Here is a 22,020-nt window from a genome sequence, read left to right as displayed (position 1 = left end):
TTCCAAAAACCAGTTACAATAACTGTGGACACAATAACTGGGGTTAAAGGGATGGATCATCTAAACTGCACTAAATGGCACCACCTGGATGTGACACCTGGCAGCTGGGAGTACTTTGGAGATGTTCAGCAACTAATAAGATCCCTCCCCCCTGTATGACCCTGTATGCTGCTCCCACTTCAATGCATTACTGTAATACTATTACTGACCAAAACCTGCTAAAGCATTCAGATGGTAATTGGCACCGCTTACATACACAACCTTTATGGGTATTTATTCAGCATTAGTTAATTACTTCAGACCAGGTTATTGCAATTGTAAACTCGATGGAAAAAAACAATTGAATATTATTAAAACTAGAATGACTTAGGTTGGTGGGGCTGATAAGATGTGCATAATTCTGATGTTGGAACGTAGTTTAGCAAATATCTTTTACGACGAAGGCTTTCCATATATCAGCAATTAATTTGGGGCACTTCCCCTTTCTGCCGAAGACTGGGTCGGGTGATCCAACATGTTGGCCAATCTTGATTCGCCAATTCAATGATTGGAATGGGAGAGTCAGGAATTTTTTAACATGTTCTATTTTGCCAATCCCCTGAGAAATTGCCGATCACCAGAGTCTGCCGATCAGCAGATCTGATGGCCCGCCTATAGGTGGATCAGATTGGCTTTGTGGATTTGGGGATTGGCCCACTAGATGTATGACCTGCATAAGTTGCACTGAGTGTGCGTCCCGATTGTGTTTGCACAGAGGCCGTACTCAGGTGGAAAACCTGGACCTTGAATAGGGCTGGTGCAAGTTTAATGGTGTGAGCGATGGTTGAGTGAATGATTGCTGTGTCTGAAAACACTCAAATCGGATGTCTCAGTCCTTGCCCAGTAATATGCACAGATGTACATAAGGGAAGGGCTTGCAGCGGGTTTAAGCATGAAGTTGCAGAGCGCAGTCAACAACATATGCTCACGCAGATGCCACTGTAGCTGGCTCAGAACCAGGACAATGGTGTGGTACAAATGTCATCATTCAGAATGTTGACATTGACATTCACTGGCATAATATCAATATTATTAGTGTCCACAGTCTTCATATCGACAAGGCGATTTTCTATACACTAACCCTGACCCTAAACCTAGCACTAATTGTACGTTAACCATAACCACAGCCTAACCCTAACAAAATTGTCTGTCGGCATTCTGCTTGTTGACCTTAACAATGTCAACATTAGGTCAATGTTGACATTCTGTTAGTGTCGATATGTTGAATGTCAACATTCTGACCACGTAAAATACTTGTTATTTTACAATTAAGGAATAATAGTAAATTATGCTACAGTTTTTGTGAATACAACCAGAGCAAGTGAAGAAAAGTGTAATGTTATTCATTTGAATTAAAAATATAATAAACAATTTTTTTTTATTATCTTTTATTTTTTTTAAAAAACATAAGCATTGTAAGTAGTACTATGTTACTTTACTGATTGAGCCTCAAGGGGTCCCTGTTCTATAGCGAGAATTGTGACACGCTCTCTGCATTGTTGCATGTCATCCCAAAACATCTGCTTTTAGTGACAAAGCCTCCCCTAGTAACCACAGAGAATTATGTGACCACCGGTGCTCTCTATAAACTGTTTTGAGAGTACCAGTCACCAACACAAAAGCTACACGATGGATTTGCTATATGTCCTCCAACCTCTGAAACTGTCTAAATATTATACTGTAGCTGCCAAAAGGCCAGAAGTGCAGATAAGGAACAGGTCAGTGACAGGAAGCAGAGTATTAGGGACTGATTCTAAGTCATAAAAAAGTATGTTATATTTATTACTTACCTGAAGTCCTAGTACAGCTTACAAGATGTGTAAATGTGTATATGGAAAGCACCTAATTTTGCTCCTCTCCGCTAGGTCAGCCAGGCAGCATAATGGCCCTCTCTAGAAAATAATACTTAATAATTGCTGTGAACATTGGGCCTGATTCAGAGCCGCTCGTAAGCGGCCGCTCGTTCGCTCCGAGCGATGTTTGCCCAACTGCGCATGCGCACGGATCGTTATACGCATGCGCGAACCAGTCAGTGCGGTCGAAATTCATGTGCTCGCAAAATAGCGAATGTCTGCTATTTTGAGTGACAGAAAGAGGCGTATGTGGGTGGTAACAGGGGAAGGTGCTTGAAAACGGGGAGTGGAGATCCGATCGCAGGCGTGCTTAAAGGTCAAAACGGGCGTTTTATGGGTGTACATAATTAAAACAGCAGCGTCATTGAGCATGTCACTGGGTTATTTTATAGCCAGAACTGCTCGCAAAATTGTGGTAGCAAAAACCAACCACAAGAATAGCGAGCAGCTCATACCCTGGTCGATGTACTCGATTAATCTAATAAATAGCGGACATGACGTAGGATGCGAGCGGCCAGGGGGCGTAGTTTCCCAAAAAACGACCGCAAGTTTTGTTCGCTCATTCAGACCTAGAGGCGTGAACAGACCGGAAAGAGCGAACGGTTCATTTGAATAGCCACCCCTTTTTTTGAACGAACGACCGCAAATAGCGACCGGCTCTGAATCAGGCCCATAGATCTTTTAGCAATGCCATGTGAGTGTTGGGGAACGCATGACAAGTTTACCCTGGCAGATTACAGAAATCACTTTCAGCTGCAGAAACATGAGTGCCTTCACAGACATGGCCATTTATGTCATATCCAGAAAACTTGTACAAAGTGTTATATATTGTATAGATAAAAGAGAACTAAGCCTAAAAAAAACATTTAGTGTCGGAAAGAGCTTAGTTTAAGTCAATCTCACATTCCAAGCCCATGACTTGAATAAATAATCAGTCCTCATACCAACAATGTAGTGTAGCAGACGTTCTACCTGTTTAAATACGGCGGTTTTCCTTTTAGAGCTTTCGGTATGAAGCAATTTCTTTACCTCTAGGCATATTAACATGACAATTCCCATTGATTAACGGATTAAATACAGTTGGTCACTTTTGCACGTTTGAATAAAGCCTTATAATAATAAGTATTTTCAGCTATGTGTTAATATGTGTTAATATGTGGCATCAACTGGAGGAGAGACGTATCAAGCCTTGGAAGTAGATGAAGTGGTGAAGTTGCCCAAAGAAACCAATCAGCTTCTAACTGTCATTTATCCAGCAGAGTCTATGAAATGATAGTTAGAAGATGATTGGTTGCTTTGAGGTAAACCAGATCATCTGACTCATCTGCCATCCTGACTGACAATAATTTTATTTAGCGCCCAAACACGGTACAATGCTTGGTTCATTTGCTAAGCAAGTTGTATGTATGTACTTCCATATAGAAGTGCATTCGGCATCATAGTATTCCTGTATCAGGAGCCTCATATTACTACTCTGTGCTATTGGGGGAAGTTGCTACCACCTGCGATTCCTTTGTAGCTCTATTCCCTTCCGCACATCACATCTTTACTAGTGTAATCACATGACTGGGCAGGACACTGCCTCCCACATGGCCCATCCACTCATTTCTTGTGAGCTTCAATGTTCTGATTTGCTAACGCTTGTCCTCTTCCCGCCCACTTGAAAACTGTGAACATCCCTGCGCAGAAGGAGATCAATATTGCCTACAATAAGGTGCACAGACCTTGGGCAAACTTGTCGGCAGTCTTACAAATGACCAAGCTGACCAACCAAATCTCATTGTGAGAGATAAAGTACCAACCAATCCGCTCCTAACTGTCATTTTTCAAACACAGCCTGTAAAAATGCAATTTAGAAACTGATTGGTTAGTACTTTATCTCTCACATTTGTATCTCTCTCCAAGCTTTGATAAATACCCATATGTGGCCAGCTTAAGAAATATTCATGTATAACCATGTTCTGTCATTATTGCAGGGAAAGGAAATCTCGTTATCCGCAGCCAAAACTCTCAGCAAGTTGGAACACTCTAAGCTCCTGCAGATGCAGTAAACAGTCTATCCTATTTATCCAGGGTTTATTAGGCTTACAGGCTACATTTCGGAAGAATGAGGAGACTGATTTACTACTGAAAGCGTCGGTGACCTCAGACACATTGCGTGATCATCATAATCTGCACAGTATTCTGTTCCTGCAGGCAGCTTGCATAAAAAACACCTGTATATATAATATGATGATACAACACCCCTCGCTATCCTGTGAGACGTACAGTAATTCAAACCCTTATAAAGTATAGCTTGGAGGGAAGAAGGGAGAGCTCTGATACATGAGTCCGGAGGAGAATGTGTTTCCCAGGAAGACAAATCTATAGTTTAAACTTTAAAGTTGTTGGTAAGTTGAATGAAAAGTGGCACAACAAAGCCGGTCTGTATAGGATGCCAGATAGATCCATTGTACTCCTGCCCAGAATCTGTGGTAGGCATTGTTATATAATGAAACAGAACAATGGCTGACACATGATACAATTCATTCATATGATTCTTTCATGGTCTTTAAAACTAAGGGGTAGATTTACTGAGCTTGCAAAAAAAAATAGCTATCAACTTCTAGCATTTACTAAACGTAAGCTACAATCTGATTGGTTGGTATGGGTAACATCGCTAGGTGTCCTTTTTAGAAGCTTTAGTAAATCTAGCCCTAAGTGAGCACAGAGGAGCGAGGACAATAAAGGCCAAGTAGCTGGTAGACCATAACAATGTGGGAAGTGAGAGTGTGAAATAGAGATTTAGGTCTCCAGTGTTGTTTGTAATAACAGTGTAATATTTAGCCCAGGATTGGACACTGTTATTGTGAGCAAATTATGAAGACTGTTGACGTTATCCGTATGGGATATAAATGACAAACACTGCTCTTGGGATTCAGTGACATTACAAGCTCTTGATTGTTCAACAACTCCATTTATTTGGAGAGTCTGTTACATAAGCGTTTCCCAGGAACAAGTGGTCTCTGGCCTCACGATCATTAGAAACAATGCTCAACATGAATGCTATGTGGTGATTGGTGCTAGTCATTCCACAATTCTAATTGTAAATCACATGACATCTACATGTGACATCACAGGGATATTGCGGTGTAGAAACCCATTGTTAAATGCAGGGGAAACCTCAAGCAAGCAACTCATACAATGTGTTTCTAATAGATCAATGCAACAAGGGTCATAAAGTGATTTCAGTACAGGTTGAGTCTCCCATATCCAAATATTCCGGAATATTTTTAGCATGACTGAAATAGTGAAACCTTTGATTTTTGATGGTTCAATGTACACAAACTTTGTTTAAGGCACAAAATTATTAAAAATAAAGTGTAAAATTACCTATAGGCTGTGTGTATAAGGTGTATATGACATATAAATGAATCTCATGTATCTACACAAACTTTGTTTGAGCCACAAAATTATTGAAAATATTGTATAAAATAACCTTCAGGATGTGTATATAAGGTGTATATGAACCATAAATGCATTCTGTGTTTAGATTTGGGCCCTATTCCTAAGACATTTCAAAATGGTATGCAATTATTCCAAAATACGGAATATTCCGATATCCAAAATACCCTTGGTCCCAAGCATTTTGGATATGGGAGACTCAACCTGTAATAGAAACTATTAGATCAAATTTGTATTGTATCTATAGGTGTTGAGGACTGAGAAGATCTATTGGAGCCTCAAACACCTCTGTAAGGTCTTCACTGATTAAAAAAATCAAACAGTGAATTAAGTAGAGGAAAAAGTACAAATAAGAAATAAAATAAAATACTCTGGGAAACTAAACCTATAGCACAATATCTGGGATTTGCGCTAATTACAGAAGAATAATAAGGGGAAGGATTCAATATATTTTTGTGATTTACTAGATTGATCCCATCTAATGCACATACAATAAAAATGGCCATGCTCTTAAATAAAAGTTCTATCACTTTTGAAAAATATAATATGACATTACAATAAAAAAGCACAGAAATGCAAAAACTGTCCCAACAATTAAGGTGCAAAGTAGCTCTGGTCCTTAAGAGGTTAATAAGTTGGGATTAATGGGAGAACAGTCAAGTACCATTTCTGAATGATTTAATGTGAATGCTGCATATCTCATGCTAGTTTCAGTAGGTTCTACAGGTTGAGTCTCCCATATCCAAATATTCCAAAATACTAAATATTCCGAAATACAGATTTTTTTTTAGCATGACTGAGATAGTGAAAACTATGCTTTTTGATGGTGCAATGTACACAACCTTTGCTTAAGGCACAAAATTATTAAAATTATTGTATAAGATTACCTTTAGGCTTTGTGTATAAGGTGTATATGAAACATAAATTCATTTCATGAATGTACACAAACTTTGTTTGAGCCACAAAATTATTGAAAATATTGTATAAAATTACCTGGAGGCTGTGTGTATAAGGTGTATATAAAACATAAACATAAATGCATTCTGTGTATAGATTTGGGTCCCATTTACCAAGATATTTCATTATGGTATGCAAATAATCCAAAATACAGAATATTCCCCCTGGTCCCGAGCATTTTGGATATGGGCGACTCAACCTGTAATACCAAGTTTGTCCCCTTTTTCTGATACCTAATTGTGACCCTAGCTATGTGAAATGTAAATGATATATTTGGCACTAGTCATGGAACTGTGATATCAATGCTGTAAGCTGTTCAAATTGATATTTAATTAGTGAGTCCATCAACAATATTCATGGGTAGTATCAAATTGTATTAATTCAGGACACTTTTGATTGATGTTTATTACATCTATCACTACAAAAAGTGATGACCGATTTCAACCATATAACCAGACCCATTTGATGTCACTTTATACACTTACTGTAACCAAATCCTTAGGAAGTATATAGCTAAAATGGGTCACGCAAACTGCCTTCAATACTGAGAAACAACTGCCCTGTACTTAGAATTAGTTGTGCTCCAGGTGTTCGATTAAAGTGAATATAATATGTACAACCAAATTTGTTGGTACATGTACTCAAGGAATTTGCAGACGGTGAGAAATTCTGTGTGCTGTACATGTCTGAGAGGGGAAAAAACTCAAGTGATCGCTTCTGTGCTGCAAATGAATGTGTCACAGTAAAAATATCTCACAATGTAAATGTTTTTTCATAAGAAAGGTCCATATACATATACAGTACCTAGCACGCCTACCACCACATTCTCAGTGCTACAAACCACTTACTAATTCCCTCAATTACCCAAATAGGCTCTAATAGGATCTAATTGATTTTGCAATTGGTTATCCCAGATATTGTCAGACAGGTAAAGGCTTAAACATTAGGGTACTATAGCCCATGAAAAGCATGAAGTTCAGACAACAGTATCCATTTCTGGAGATGTACATGTATCTGATTTCTGAGCTTTTGACCAAATTCCCGTAGGCACAGTTACCATCAAGATGAATAAGGCTTATTTACTTCACTTCTTTTGGAATACTGATCCAGACAAATATCTCCATCTCTCATTGTCATATACAGTATATATAGTATAGAGCATTATAGGCTAACTGGCTGTATACGGCTGTCAATGCCAAGTGGCTGATTTCAGGGCATTATTCCATCAGTAATTCAGGATAGCCAGCTCACAGCACACTGCCACATAACAGCCACCGCTATTACCACAGGGCCGGGCTCACTGCATTTGGCTGCTCGCTTATTCTTTACCCTAGAGAGTTTTCAGGTCTCTCTCCTTCAGGCAGAGGGCGCTAGCAGGGACTGGATGGTGCAGACAAAAGGCCAAAACAAGAGCAGGCCTGAATCCTTTCCTGGTCACTATGTGGACTCTATGGAAAAGTCCTGTGATTTTAATATCAGTTAAGTAATGTAGATCTGATTATTTTTCCAAGTCTGCAAACATTTATAAACATAGTTAAATATTGTCACAACACAACACATCACTCTGTGCATTTTGGGATAAGGGGGAATTTCTCAAACCTTCTAAAGAAGGTAAGTGGAAGTGTTGCCCATAGCAACCAATCAGATTCTACCTATCATTTTATAGAAAGCACTAGATAAATGAAGGCTATAGTCTGATTTGTTGTATGGGCAACACCCCTTCTTGTCCGCTCTAAATGATCTGATTAATCTTCCCTTTAGTTATAAGTAGGGATGCTATTTACTTCTTAATTTTCTAGTGTACAGTGAAGGAAAATTATACTAGTTCCTAAAAAAGTGGGACATGATAGATCTAACATGACCAAAACGTATTTCCTCCTGATATCGGCAGTGGTGTTTCTAAATGTATCTAGCACAGTATAACAGTATATCCCTAGCCAGTGCCAGATTAACAATGGTGGTGTACAGAGCTACGGCTCCAGACCTCCACATAAAAATAGGCCCATCATCATGGCAGAAAGATGACCAGTTGCCTAGCTGGCCACACAGTCAGCTATAAATCATACATATTACAATCGTTTTTCTAGTTTGTTCACAAATGATGCATTTTTTTCTGTTTGTAGGTATTTAGGGAGACAGTGGGGCTGATAGTGTAAGGGGTGTACACACCCACATGGCACTGGCCACACCCACACAGCACTGGTCACACCCCCTCCCCTTCTCAGTATAGGCTCTTTAACATTTTCAGTCCCAGGCCTGATGTAGCCTGTAATCCAACCCTGTCCTAAGGATTATTTTATGATTTTAAAATGAATGTTTTCTCCATATAAAATCAGTGAGGGTTTTTTTATGGTTAAATGGCTGAAGTTCATATTGTCCCTGAGATATGTAATCAATTTTATTTTAATTTACTGTAGCTAAAACCATCTGATTAGCTCACACATACTTGCATAATCAGAAACTAACATGTTTGTTTTTATTATTAAGGTGTTAAATGATTGTCTTTTTAGCTGCCTGTAGGTTTTGTCCTTTGTTACCTGTAGCACACTAGTATTCATCCTCTTAGTGGCACTGGTTTTCAACTTTAAAAAAAATAGTTTTTCAATTTTTTCTTCCTTTTTTGTAGCATCTTAAAAAACCCTCACCATAATCATTCACACTACAGGCAAACTATAAGCGTGAGATTTCCGAACCAGCACAGCTGTCCTTTAGATCTCGCTGCAGTTCCAATAGTCACCACTAGTGGAAGCTGGAGGTCATACAGTGGTTTAGCAGACTCATGCAGCTACGCAATGCTCAATCTTTTATTAAGCACAAAAGTAATTTGAGCTACATTCTTATTGCACCCATCCCTCTAGCAATGTTTTATGTTTTCTAGACTGTATACAGAATTTCTTTGTGAGCCTAATTGTTTGATCAAGCTTGTTGTCCCAGTGCCAGCATACATAATAGTTTTCTACGATTAAACGAAGTTCATGTCGCCTATTTAAAGGGCATAGAACATACTTGCCTACTTTTGAAAAAGCATTTCAGGGAGCTTGTGAAAGCAACGCCTATGAGCGCAGCGGTAAAGTGGGCATGTATGTACTACTACATCTGAGAGGCGGTCAGTAAGATCTATTTGTTTATGAAAACATACTTACTTTTCAGAAAATGCATGTAGCCATAGGGATCATTATGCCTTACAACCAATGCAGAGAAATTATACTAATGATCCCATTTAAATGTATATATCTTTGATTTTTTTAATATAACAGCTTCATAATGGGTGGCGGGGAAGGGAGCTGGAATCAGGGAGATTGCTAGACTCTTCAGGGAGACAGGGAGATTGCTACTATTTCAGGGAGTCTCCCTGTCAATGAGGGAGAGTTGGCAAGTATGGCACAGAATCATACTGTATATATATATATATATATATATATATATCAATATCATGTATATATTCCATTCTTCCAGAAACAGGTCCATTGTGTGCTTGGAATGTGATAACAACAAGACTGGAAATGTATAGTGCAAACACAACCGACTGGTACTGGTGACAAATCCATATGCATATGTTCTCTTAGAAGCAAGATAAGTCAGCTGCTTTAATGTTACATTGAAGTTGCAACTATGATTTACAGCAGTGGTTCCCAAACTGCACAGGTGCCACGGGTTGGTGGTCCAGGACCAAATACATTTTTTTATGGTCAATGTGATAGCCAAAACCAGAGCTGGTGGCTGCCAATCATATAATATGTGGATAAACAGAAGTGGAACCCTTTCTACCATCACAAAACTGACCCTAAGGATGACAGTTAAGTACAATTTACTTAATGTAATCATTATTGCTGAATTTCTCAATAAGAACCTTTTGGCCTAGCGGTGCCGTGAAAACAATTCTGATACTCTAGGGCACCGTGACTCAAGGAAGTTTGGGAACAACTGATTTATACTAATGCTGGGCATAGACTAAAAACATGAAAGATTTAAAAAAAAAAAACCCATAAAAACATGAATATTAATCAGTGTGACCCAGATCGAAAGATCTGATGCCTTGTTAATATTGATTTTTTTTCCATTTAAATGTCATGTAATCTTAATATTACCTGTCTACTAGCTAATAGTATTAACTAAGAAATGCAATTGTAAGACATGGATTTATTACACTTTATATTTAATCAATGTTTATTGTGCCCATTCAGTTTTTCAAACTGAAAATGAGTTTAGAAAAAAATTTAAAATATTTGTCCCTGATGTCAGTATACTACTGGTAAAAAACACTTACACCTGAGTACATATTGTAGGATGGACTGATCTTGCACAGCAGAAGCATCAAACTTAGCCTGTAGTACCTTTCACAACCTGCATAAGCATGGGGGCGTTGTTATGCTATTGATGTGTATACCAAGCTAACTTGTGTTACTACCTGTCCCTATAAAGTACAGCTGCCTTATGTATCTATTAGTTTGAGGATTCTATTGTTTTACCAAGCACAAAGTCCACTAGAATATATTAATTACTGACAATGTAAAAGATTCTGGGCCTGATTCAGAGCCGTTCGCTATTTGTGGTCGTTCGTTCAAAAACAAGGGGTGGCTATTCAAATGATCCGTTCGCAAATTGCAGTCTGTTCCCACCTCTAAGTCTGAACGAGCGAGCAAAACATACGCTCGTTTATTTGATAAAAACGTCCCCTGGCCGCACGCACCATACGTCATGTCCGCTATTTATTAGATTAATCGAGTACATCGGACAGCGTATGAACTGCTCGCTATTCTTGTGGTTGGTGTTTTCAACCGCTATTTTGCGAGCAGTTCTGAGTTAAAAAAAAAACAAGTGACGTGGTCAATGACGCTGCTGTATTAATTATGCACTCCCTTAAAACGCCCGTTTTGACCTTTAAGCACGCCTGCGTTCGGATCTCCACTCCCCGTTTTCAAGCACCTTCCCCTGTTACCACCCACATACGCCTCATTCTGTCACTCAAAATAGCAGGCCCTCGCTATATTGCGTACCAACGATTTTCGGCCGCAATGACTGGTTCGCACATGCGTACTAAAAACCGTACGCATGCGCAGATGTGCGAACATCGCTCGGAACGAGCGTACTGCCGCTAGCGAGTGGTTCTGAATGAGGGCCTCAATTCCTTACTCCAGTAGATGGACAACAGAGCATCAGTGTGTTTAGTGTGAGGTTAGTTTTGTAAACTATTATTTACTAACTAAAGTTTTCTTTTTTCTGGTTTTGCAGGATCCTGTATTCAAAAATTACATAAATTAAAACTCAAACCATGTTCTAATATTTATTTCTTGTTGCATGTATGTATCTAGGACCTATAGAAACGACCGTTGGTATTTTTAAGGATTGACTAATTATTATTATTATTATTATTATTATTATTATTATTATTATTCAGGTATGTACCATATGCATATGCTATGGGCCAGATGTACTAAGCTATGAAAAGTGATAATCTGGAGAGTGCTAAACTACCAACCAATCAGCTCCTAACTGTCATTTTTCAAACACAGCCTGTAACATGACAGTTGGGAGCTGAGTGGCTGGTTGTTTATCACTCTCCAGTTTATCACTTTTAGAGCTTAGTACATCTCCCAGAGTATTTTTGATTTCTTTGTTTGTAGAGCATCATGCTGTATTGTAGAATATGTAATGATATTTGTTAGAATTTGCAGTAATGAAAGCGCTATATAACCTCCAGGATTCATGTTGCTCCGCAGTGCACTAATACCCTTATGGTGTCTCTATTTCCAGTTTTGATATTTTTAGTGTTTTTGTCTTATTTGCAAACAACGTTTGTTGCTACAGGGGAACAGTGGCCTAACTGTTTCTCAGTGTATAGTGTGGTTTTATAGGAATGATCTAATAGCAAAAGCCTCTCACACGTCCCCCAGTTCTCACCTAACTGAATCCAGTAACTGCATTGCACTAGCTGTAGTCACTAGTTTTGCACAAAAAGTGTCAATGGGCAGGCAAAGCGTTTTCTTCTTTAAATTTGCTTTTAATCACTGCAGAGTGTCAAATTTGCAAAAAAATATAGCAGCAGCAGATTCATCCGTTTGATTGCTTCTGTCTGTAGGTGACAACTTCAGTTCTAATATAAATGAACTTGCTTCAGGCATCAGCACATTGCTCTGTTTAATAGATGCAACACATTGTACAATGAGACCCTTCCCTTTAATTCTGGGGAGAGGTGAACCATACTGGACCATGCCCAGCAATATAAGAAAGTCTGATCACCTTATTACTAGCAACTAGAAAAATAATGAACCCCACAACTGAGAGGCAGCAGTTTCAATACTGACAATAGAGGTTTGTCTAGTCACTAGTGTATCAGACATGAGATTAACATGAAATCAGATGCAATATCTTTATAAGGCAGTGCTAAACTAAACCACTAACTAAGCTCAGTAGCCATTTTACTCTTACACAGAGAGATGTACTAAGTCGGGGAGAGAGATAAGTACCAACCAATCAGATCCTAACTGCCATTTTTCAAACACAGCCTGTAAAGTGACAGGAGCTGATTGGTTGGTACTTTATCTCTCTCTACGGCTTAGTACATAGACCCCACAATTATAACAAAAAGCAGCTTATGTGTAAAGTATAACATGCTTATTGCATAGGTAGCATATTACACATGCATATAGAACAACCAGAAGCCCAGAATGTGGACCTTGCTTAAAAGAGCTTACACTCTGAACCTACAGTATACGCTCTCATTAAAACAAAGCAAACAATAACCTATGCTTAGACTCCTGCCGCAATCTAACACTAGCGCTTCTTATGGAATAATAATAAACTGCTGGTACGCAGGTTTCCTGAAAATAAATGTCAGGTTCAAAAGTCCAGAATCACTGCTCCCTCCCTGTGATAACACCACCTTAGTAAATACACCAGAGGTTCTGAAACTGAAATTGTGAAACAATAATAACTTGAGCTCTGTTACTTTCTACCAAGCACTAAAATCACCCTCACAAGACGAGTGCATGCAGTAACCCTTCACATCATCATCACCAGAGTCAGTAAGTCAGGTCCAGTGACAGCTCACTGCATCCTGTCACAGTAACCTTACTGCAGCACATGCTAGGCTTCTGTAGTCTACATCCATCCTTACATTATGGAGAATTATCTATACCATAGTGCTACAATTTATAGCCAGAACATTCTGTCCTTGCTGTGAACGTGTGTATATATATATATATATATATATATATATATAAGATGTAACAGGACAGCATAGTAATGCATGCAGTATCTCTCTATCCTGTACATACCTTGTGTGGTTTGACAGAAGAAGAACCTCCGGAAAGAAGTGAGGTAAAATTATGTCTGTCTCCCCAAAACTTTTCCCTTATATAATTGTTTGCCCTCCTACACTTGTTTACCCGTCCTCCGAGGTGTGTTGAGGCTGACTGATGCCTCAAGAATGTTCACTTTTTCTCCGATTCTCTGTGTATATCCCAGCCTCCCCACAGTCCCTTCATTTCCAGACAAGTCCTGACAAAGGTGTGGCATTGGTTTCATTTTTTTTCCCCACCCTACGACTCAGCCCAATAATCTGAAAGCGAAGAAAAAAAAAATCTCTGCCTTCAGGATGTAACCTCTGTGAAGCTGCACCTGCCTGTGATTGAGTGTACAGTAGAGGGAGAGAAACATTATACAGTATTTGGAAATATGATGTTTCTTTGTCAGGATCCAGCGATTGTATTGTTGCATTCCGCAGATTCGTGTGTATTTCTGCCTATATAATATTCCCATGCACAAAGTTACTAAGACACCTCTGATGTAAGCATTCTACAATCTATCTTACTTATCAGGCATATGATGCTGATGAGGGTGGTAGTCCAATAGGATTGTGATGCTAAATCTTACAGATCACTGAAGGTACAGAGCTAGCAAATAACTGTATGATACAACTGATTAATGGTGGAACCTGGGGACACATTGGAGAACCATTGATTTTAGAACATGAAGCCTCATTGTTTTTAGAAGCCTATTTTTATTACCGTACTAATAAGGACACTTTATAAAGTTTATATGTCTACGCCAATCGGTCATCGCTCCTGGCGACAGAGTTGCCTCGTGGTTCATTTGTTTGGGAACGTTAAAATATTTTAAGGCTCAGAACAAAAATCATGAATATATAAGTATATGTAGGTCTGAAAACCAAATGAAAACTAACTTGTGTAATTTGCAATTAATATATAGTCAATGTATCATCTCCTTTGCATATATTCAATTATATTAAATGTATATTTAGAGACCTGGTACCACCACATTTGTGTGAAGCATTATGACACATAAACCTGGGAACCTGTGATGTGCACAATGTACATAAGCCTCTGCACTTGTTATGATAACTCAATACTACTTTAGCACAAGTTTAGAAAGGCTGATAGCGGAAGCTGGTTGTCATAGTGATGTTTTCCCAGGCTCAAAACATGTACCTTGGGACAAATCTACAATATGGGCTGCACCTAATCTTGCAGAATAGTGATGGAAGGGTTGTTCTCTACGCTTCCTGGCCAAACAAGTCTCAGCAAATCAGGTCCTCATCACCAGAGCACAGACCTAATTCACACCATGGAACAACCCAAGCTGCTGATTGGAGGCTGATTTTCAACTCTATGGATTTTACATACTGTTTAAACCCTCTGAGTAATATAAAGCAGATCAAATACATCATTTAGCACCTGACTGATCTTCTGATCTGCTTCTCTGATATACACACATGAATCGGTTATCCTTCAAACAAACGTTACGGAATAGAATTTGGTATTTGGTATACAATGGTGCAATCATTTTTCTTGTTCTCCAGTTGCCAAAACACAGATTTCCTCACTCACTGGTACATGCACGTCCAGGGGTGACATGAACAGATCCAAGGGGAATTGCATGAAACTTAAACTTTTTATGTATGTCCTGTTTTCCCCTCTGTCCGGTGCTGTGCGAGCACTGTGGTGTCTTTCAAATCAATGACAATAATAATATAACAATTTATGGAATTAGCATTTACAGTACGACAAGCCAGAAGGTACATATTTAAAGGAGATCACCATTTAATGCTCATATTTTCTCGGGTTGTGTACGGGATACTTGCGCTCGGATTCCTGGCGGTCAGAATCCCACCGCCGATATTCTGGCAGGGTCCATCTGAATACGTCATTGACCGGTAACCACTATGTTGCATTGCTTAATGACCATTTGCAACCCTTCATGTACCCCCACAACAATGGAATACTCCAACAGGATAATGCACCATGTCATTGGTCCCAAGTTGTCCAGAATTGGTTCGAGGAGCATTCTGGAGAGTTCTGACGAAGGATGTGGCCACCATGTTCTCCCGACATGAACCCAATCAAGCATTTATGGGACTTGGTAGAGAGATCCATTCGCAGCCAAGATCTTGCACCTACAAATATCAGGGAGCTGTGGGAAGCTATCCAGACGGCAAGGGTCATCATCTCTCCAGAGGTCTTTCGTCCACTTGTGGAATCGATTCCACGCCAAGTTGCTGCACTTCTCCGGGCTAGAGGAGATCCTACACAATACAAGGCATCTATCCCATGACTTTTGGCACTTCAGTGTAAACTAGACATTTAGGAAAATGCAAACTAAACATATGGAGGAAAATGTATCAAACCTTCTAGCTATCATTTAATTGAATGCACTTCGTAAATGATAGCTAGCAGCTGATCAGTTGCTATGGGCCACTTCTCCATTTGTCCTTTTAAGAAGGCTTGATACATCTCCCCCATCGTGCACAATGGCATTCCATATGATGATGCAGGAAAATTAGAATCAAAGATTGTTTTGCAGGAATCTAACAAATGTCCTGTTCCACTACAAACTCAATTCACTCAGTGTGCAGCGGCTTCACTCATCTCTACCTGGAGTAGTACAGTCCTTCTTCCAGGAACCAAGTAATATTCAGGACTTGTTTAGTAAGAGGATCATAGTAACAAAAGCTTGGTTTGAGAGCACATATCATGTTATAAAATCGTAAGGCAAATTATAAAGTACCAGCAGGTGGGCAGGAAAGATGACAGACAAGGTCAGGGAGGAAGATTTCTAAAGGGATAAACAGCACCCTACAGGATACGGTTAGAAGTTGTCAGGAAGGGGGCAATTTAATTGGCAGCAATGACCGCAAAATGCCAGAGCAATGGTCGGCCGGCGCCTTGCAGCTACCAACATGGCACCTGGAATTGCTCAGGACAATGTGCCATGTTGCGGTACAGCAATACTATGTGATCTGCACAGACACCCATAGCTGAGAACTGAATTGTCCCCAAAAACTCCACTAACAAATAAGGCCACATGTGAAACAGCAGGAAGCCAATACAAAGAGAGTGGTAAATTGTGATGTGCAGAGAATATTTATCATTCACATCAATCCCTACCCCAAAGGAGCGTCCAGGCCCAATTCCATGACACACGAGCACATGCAAACTAGGGTAATTTTGGCAGTATCCAATTAAACTATCATTATGTTTATGGAGCGTGAGAGTCAACCAGAGCACACGGAGGAAACGCACACAAAGAGGCACATACAAATTGCACACAGACACGGCCTAGGTGTGGATTAAAAGATCTACACTATTTATTTATTTTATTATTTATTTATTACCAGTTATTTATATAGCGCACACATATTCTGCAGCGCAATACAGAGAATATTTGGCCAGTCACATCAGTCCCTGCCCCAGTGGAGCTTACAAGCCATATTCCCTACCATACTTACACGCTAGAGCAGTGGTTTCCAAACTTATTTGAATCACAGCGCCCTAGAGTATCAGAAATGTTTCCACGGCACCCATAAGTTTAATTTTGTTATTGAAACATTCAGAAAAAATTAAGTAAAGCAGTAAAGTGAAGTAGATTGTGCTCACCTGTCATCCTTAGGTTCAGTTATGTGATGGGGACAGGTTTGCTTTTCTGAATGTCCACATGTTTATATTACATTAACCATAAATAATTTGATTTGGTGCTGGACCACCAAATTGAGGCACCCCTGCAAGTGTTCCAAGGCACCCCAGGGTGTCACGGCCACAGTTTGGGAACCACTGCACTAGAGTTATTTTTTTGTTAGGAGCCAATTAACCTAGCAGTATGTTTTTTGGAGTGTGAGAGGAAACCGGAGTACCCGAAGGAAACCCACGCAAGCACAGGAAAATATACAAACTCCACACAGTTAGGGCCATGAAGGGAATTGACCCCACGACCTCAGTGCTGTGAGGCAGTAATGCTACACATTACAGCATCTGTGCTGCCCTATTTAGATAGACAGTCAGAAGATCGACACCAAATGGTAGACAAGCAGTAGGTCGACAGGTACAAAAGGTTGATAGGTACAAAAGATCAAAATACAAAAGATCGACAGGTACAAAGGTTGACATGGTCAAAAGGTCAACATTCGAATGGTCGACACAAAAAATTGTCAACTTTTTGTTGTTTTCTAACCTTAATCTTCATCCTAACCCAAACCCTTCTCTTGGTGCCTAACCGTTGGGGTAAGTGCCTAACCATAACCGTCTCTTCTAGAGCCTAACCCTAACCCTTGACCATTTTTGTTTCGATAATTCAAATGTCCACAGTTCAATCATATCGACCTTTTGTACCTGTTGATCTTCATCCATGTCGATCTGTTGTGTGTCGACCATTTGTAGCTGACGACCTTTTGTACCTGTCGACCATTTGGTGTCTACCTAGACGCTGTCTACTTTTTCATTGTCGATCTATCAACTACCATCCATACAGCCTTGTGGGGTTCGAACTTATGACACCAGTGCTGTGAGGCAATAATGCTAACCAGTGTGCTGCTGTGCTGCCCAATTTAACATAAGGAGCAGCTCCCCATAGCACAGGAGACAGAAACATTTGTGAAAGGAGCATAAAGGACCTGACACTCTATTACCTTGTGGGAATGGAGTACGAGTTTCTGTAGCTTTGCCATTGCTAATTTTATATTGAATAACTATGGGCTCCAACAGCATAGTATCCTTAGTTGGAGTGACAGGTAGCCTGCTTGTTCTGGTTGGATAGTAAAACAATAATACAAAATAATAATCAGCATAACTTCTGCTTAAAGAGTAATTGTGCATATATTTAATAATACAGATCTACATATGCAGAGATTGTGTAATTATGTGAGTCCCGTGCATTTGTTTTACATTGTTAATAGTTAATTATTAATAGTTGCACAGGACTCACATACAGTAAATTAGACTGGAAGCAATAAAAGTGAATTTAGGGTCACGATATTAGGGCTGATGGAGAGTTAGATGTAAATCAGGTGTACCATACATTTTTGTCCATATGTACCTGGTTTAGTAATAGCCATATTACATCTTATTTATAAGGTGCCACAAGTGATCCACAGAGCCGTACACACGTCAACAGTAGGACAGTACAGGGTACACAGGACATTACATTACAATACAGTAACCAAAACATAAACAAAGCACCACAGAGCACTTCAATTCTCAGTACACAATATAGGTGAAGGCTGTCATTGAAGTGCTAGAGAAGAGGGCTGTGAGAACAGTCGGGAGGAGGACCATGCTCCTAAGAGCTTACAATCTAGGGGAGAAGGGAGATGGACAGATTATATGCGGCATGAGCGTGTTGAGGCGAACCTGAGGGCAGGAAGTAAGCGAGGTGGAGATGGCTAAGGGTGTAGTGAGCGGCCTGGTGACACGGTTATGTAGTGGAAGGGTACTCTTTGATGAACAGGTGGGTTTTCAGTGCACGATTGAAGTTATGCAAGGTCATAGAGAGCCATGGAGCGAGGGAGCTCATTCCAGGGAAGGGGGGCCGCACGGGATGAAGTAATATATTGTTGTTACAGTGCGCTACCATGTAGCAGCCGGTAGGGGGTTATCAATCCCTAAATGAAATAACCAAAGGTGCAGATAAATACAAGAACCAGCGCTTATCAAGTGTAGTATAATTGATGAATAAATATATTCTGAGAATGGATGTGTCAATTTGAACCAATAGTTTATTATACCTTGTGTATTTTAAAAGAGCTAGTAAGTTTTAAAAGAAAATAGTTATAAACAACAACCTGTAGATGGTAATTGTCTCTCCTGTATGGTAATGATGGTATTAGGACTTGCTCCCATACGACTGAATATATGAACACAGCAATAGTTACCAAGCAGTGGATTGAAGTATTATCAGTCCTCTTAGCGTGTCCTGCGCAATGAAACCAGGACTGTATAAATGTCCACTTGTAGCTGTAGGTCCAAAGTCCAAGAGGGAGCTTGTTTAAATGTCCAAAAATCCACAGAGAGTTCTGCAATGCTGGCTGACTTACCAACCTGACAGGTGTTGTTGTATAGGCTTAACGCGTTTCGCTGGATCAGTGTCATCCAGCTTCATCAGAAGCAACGATGAAATAACCAGGGTAGAGGAGAGGCAATGGTCATTGCCCGACCGGAGAGGGCGGGAGGGAGTATGTAAGGAGATGAGGTTGAAGATGTAGGGAGCAGTAGAGTTAGAGAGGGCCTTGTATGTGTGGGTGAGGAGTTTGAAGAGGATTGTGTAGGGGAAAGGGAGCCCGTGCAGGGTTTGGCAGAGGGGAGTGGTGGAAGTGGAACGGCGGGAGTGGAAGTTAAATCTAGCTGCAGCATTTAGAACAGATTGAAGAGGAGCGAGATGGCAACTATGTATCTGCCCTATCCTATACTAGGAGCCAAATACACAAATGTGCTGGTCTGCGTGGAAACCTCCTCCCTGAGCTTTGCCTATGTGAGAATGCCTCTTCCCCATAGGTGTATCTATAATGGGTGCAGGGTATACAGTGTAAAGTCCCGAGTCTAGGGGGACCTACACCTGCACCCATTGATATACTTACCTCTTGGCCACCGCATGAAAAGATCTCCAGCACTAGCTTCGGAAATATGGCACCAGTGCCACGTTTCAAAAGACTATGATGGACAGAGTCTCTCGTAATCTGCAGATGGTCGCATCATGCAAGAAACACTACAGAAAGGGCATAAATACAACCATGCATCAGCCCCAGTAAGTGTAGATACTGGCATGTCATTCTGATTATGCAAATTGAAACAACAAGTGATCTAGAGATTAGAGAATAAACTATAGAACATTATTTTAGGTATAATATATAAAGTTTATTATTAAGTTGTAGAACCCTAAGTTTCCAGCTAAGTCTGTCCCATAATTTTTTATACATAACTTTTCCAAGTGATTTACTTTTTGAAATTCTTGTTTCAGGTATGGACTGAATCCGGAAACAGGTTCATGTACTGCAGCCCATCCTCGGGATAATTGAGTCATTTACATTTTTTTATATGTGCATTTTGACGTGAATAGTGGGAGGATTTAGAAAAAGAAGTGTCAGACTACTGCATTAACCATAAATGGAAGCAGGATATCCCTGTATTAGAGTAAAAATTGTATGTTCATACTTCATACAAGCCTGTCTTGGCTTTATTTAACATATGAATAACAAGTAAAACTGTAGTTAATTTAACAAATATTTTAATTTCTTACATTTTTTTAAGTGGATGTAGATGTTAACTTTGGTTTGTCTCTCCATTACTATAAACCTGGTGTACTGTACATATAGAACATTATAGCATAATGCCATGCTGTAGGTATCATTTGTGATTCTAGCAGCGAAAGAGTCCTGCAACTGTGTTGCAATATTGCAAAAGCCCAAAGATGGCGCCCCACAGTACACAGTGCACATATAGCTTGGAGGAGCAGTGTGGAAATGAGATTCAAGTTTGCTTACTGTAGCAATGAGAAAAAAAGAGTATAGTGAGTGCAGAGGGATCTGAAATTTACACCTCATCAGTACGGAGTTATATGCAGGTATATGTGCCATGAACTTGCTAAAAGAGGGTATGCACATGTATAAACTATAAAAAGTATTCAACCTCCAAGACATATGAAGTTGTTACATCATGGATTTGTGTATGGACATACATTTATTTGAGAAGTATCACCACTTATCAACACATACTAATTCTAAAGCCAAAAAAAAAAAAACTGCTTTAAGGGGCCTATGTATCAAGCCAATTTTTTTTACATAAAACTATGCAGAAATGCAGTTTCTGCATATTTTTATGTATCGATCCTATGTACTAATGGCACATTGCAGGAGATTTCAATGGGAACTACGATCTGACCCCTTTGTACTAAACTCAAAAAAGAGTTTAGCACCATCAGTTTACACCATTTTCAGATGGGGCAAACTACTGTTTGCCTATGGGACCTCCAGGGTCTTTAAATCTCTCCCCTGTAGCCCCTGGCAAGTCCCAGAAGCTGACTCTGTGCGCATCTTCCGATCTCTCCCCTGCAGCCCCCGGCAAGTCCCGGAAGCTAACGCTGTGCGCATCTCTCGATCTCTCCCCTGCAGCCCCCGGCAAGTCCCGGAAGCTGACGCTGTGCGCATCTTTCGATCTCTCCCCTGCAGCCCCCGGCAAGTCCCGGAAGCTGACGCTATGTGCATGTGCAGTGTCAGCCTCCCCCGGGGAAGTCTTTCACTTCAGTGAAAGACTTCTCCGAAAATGCCAGCGATATAACTCGTGGGGGCAGCGGTTACCGCAACCGCTGTCCCTGCGAGTTCCCGGTAGTACATAACCGGGATATTTTAATTAAAAATTAAAATATTCCCGGTGAGTTGGAACGTTAATAATCGTGGCAGTACCGTGATTATTAATACATAGACCCCTAAATCTTTTACGCAATA

The 22,020-nt window shown here is 40.0% G+C and overlaps 1 protein-coding gene across 2 annotated transcripts in view; it reads right to left on the bottom strand.

The window, feature by feature from the left end:
* Nucleotides 1–13,732, bottom strand: part of COL17A1 (collagen type XVII alpha 1 chain) — a 64,646-nt gene extending 50,914 nt beyond the window's left edge. For both annotated transcript variants that reach the window (XM_088448731.1, XM_088448732.1), the window contains exon 1: nt 13,571–13,732. The gene's annotated coding sequence lies outside the window, so the exon portion shown is untranslated. The remainder of the gene's footprint in view (nt 1–13,570) is intronic.
* Between the last annotated feature and the right edge of the window lie 8,288 nt (nt 13,733–22,020).

Source organism: Taudactylus pleione, unplaced genomic scaffold, assembly GCF_031769625.1.
Source record: "Taudactylus pleione unplaced genomic scaffold, aTauple2 ptg000464l, whole genome shotgun sequence".
Lineage (NCBI taxonomy): Eukaryota > Metazoa > Chordata > Amphibia > Anura > Myobatrachidae > Taudactylus > Taudactylus pleione.
This window is presented reverse-complemented; position numbering and strand designations above follow the sequence as displayed.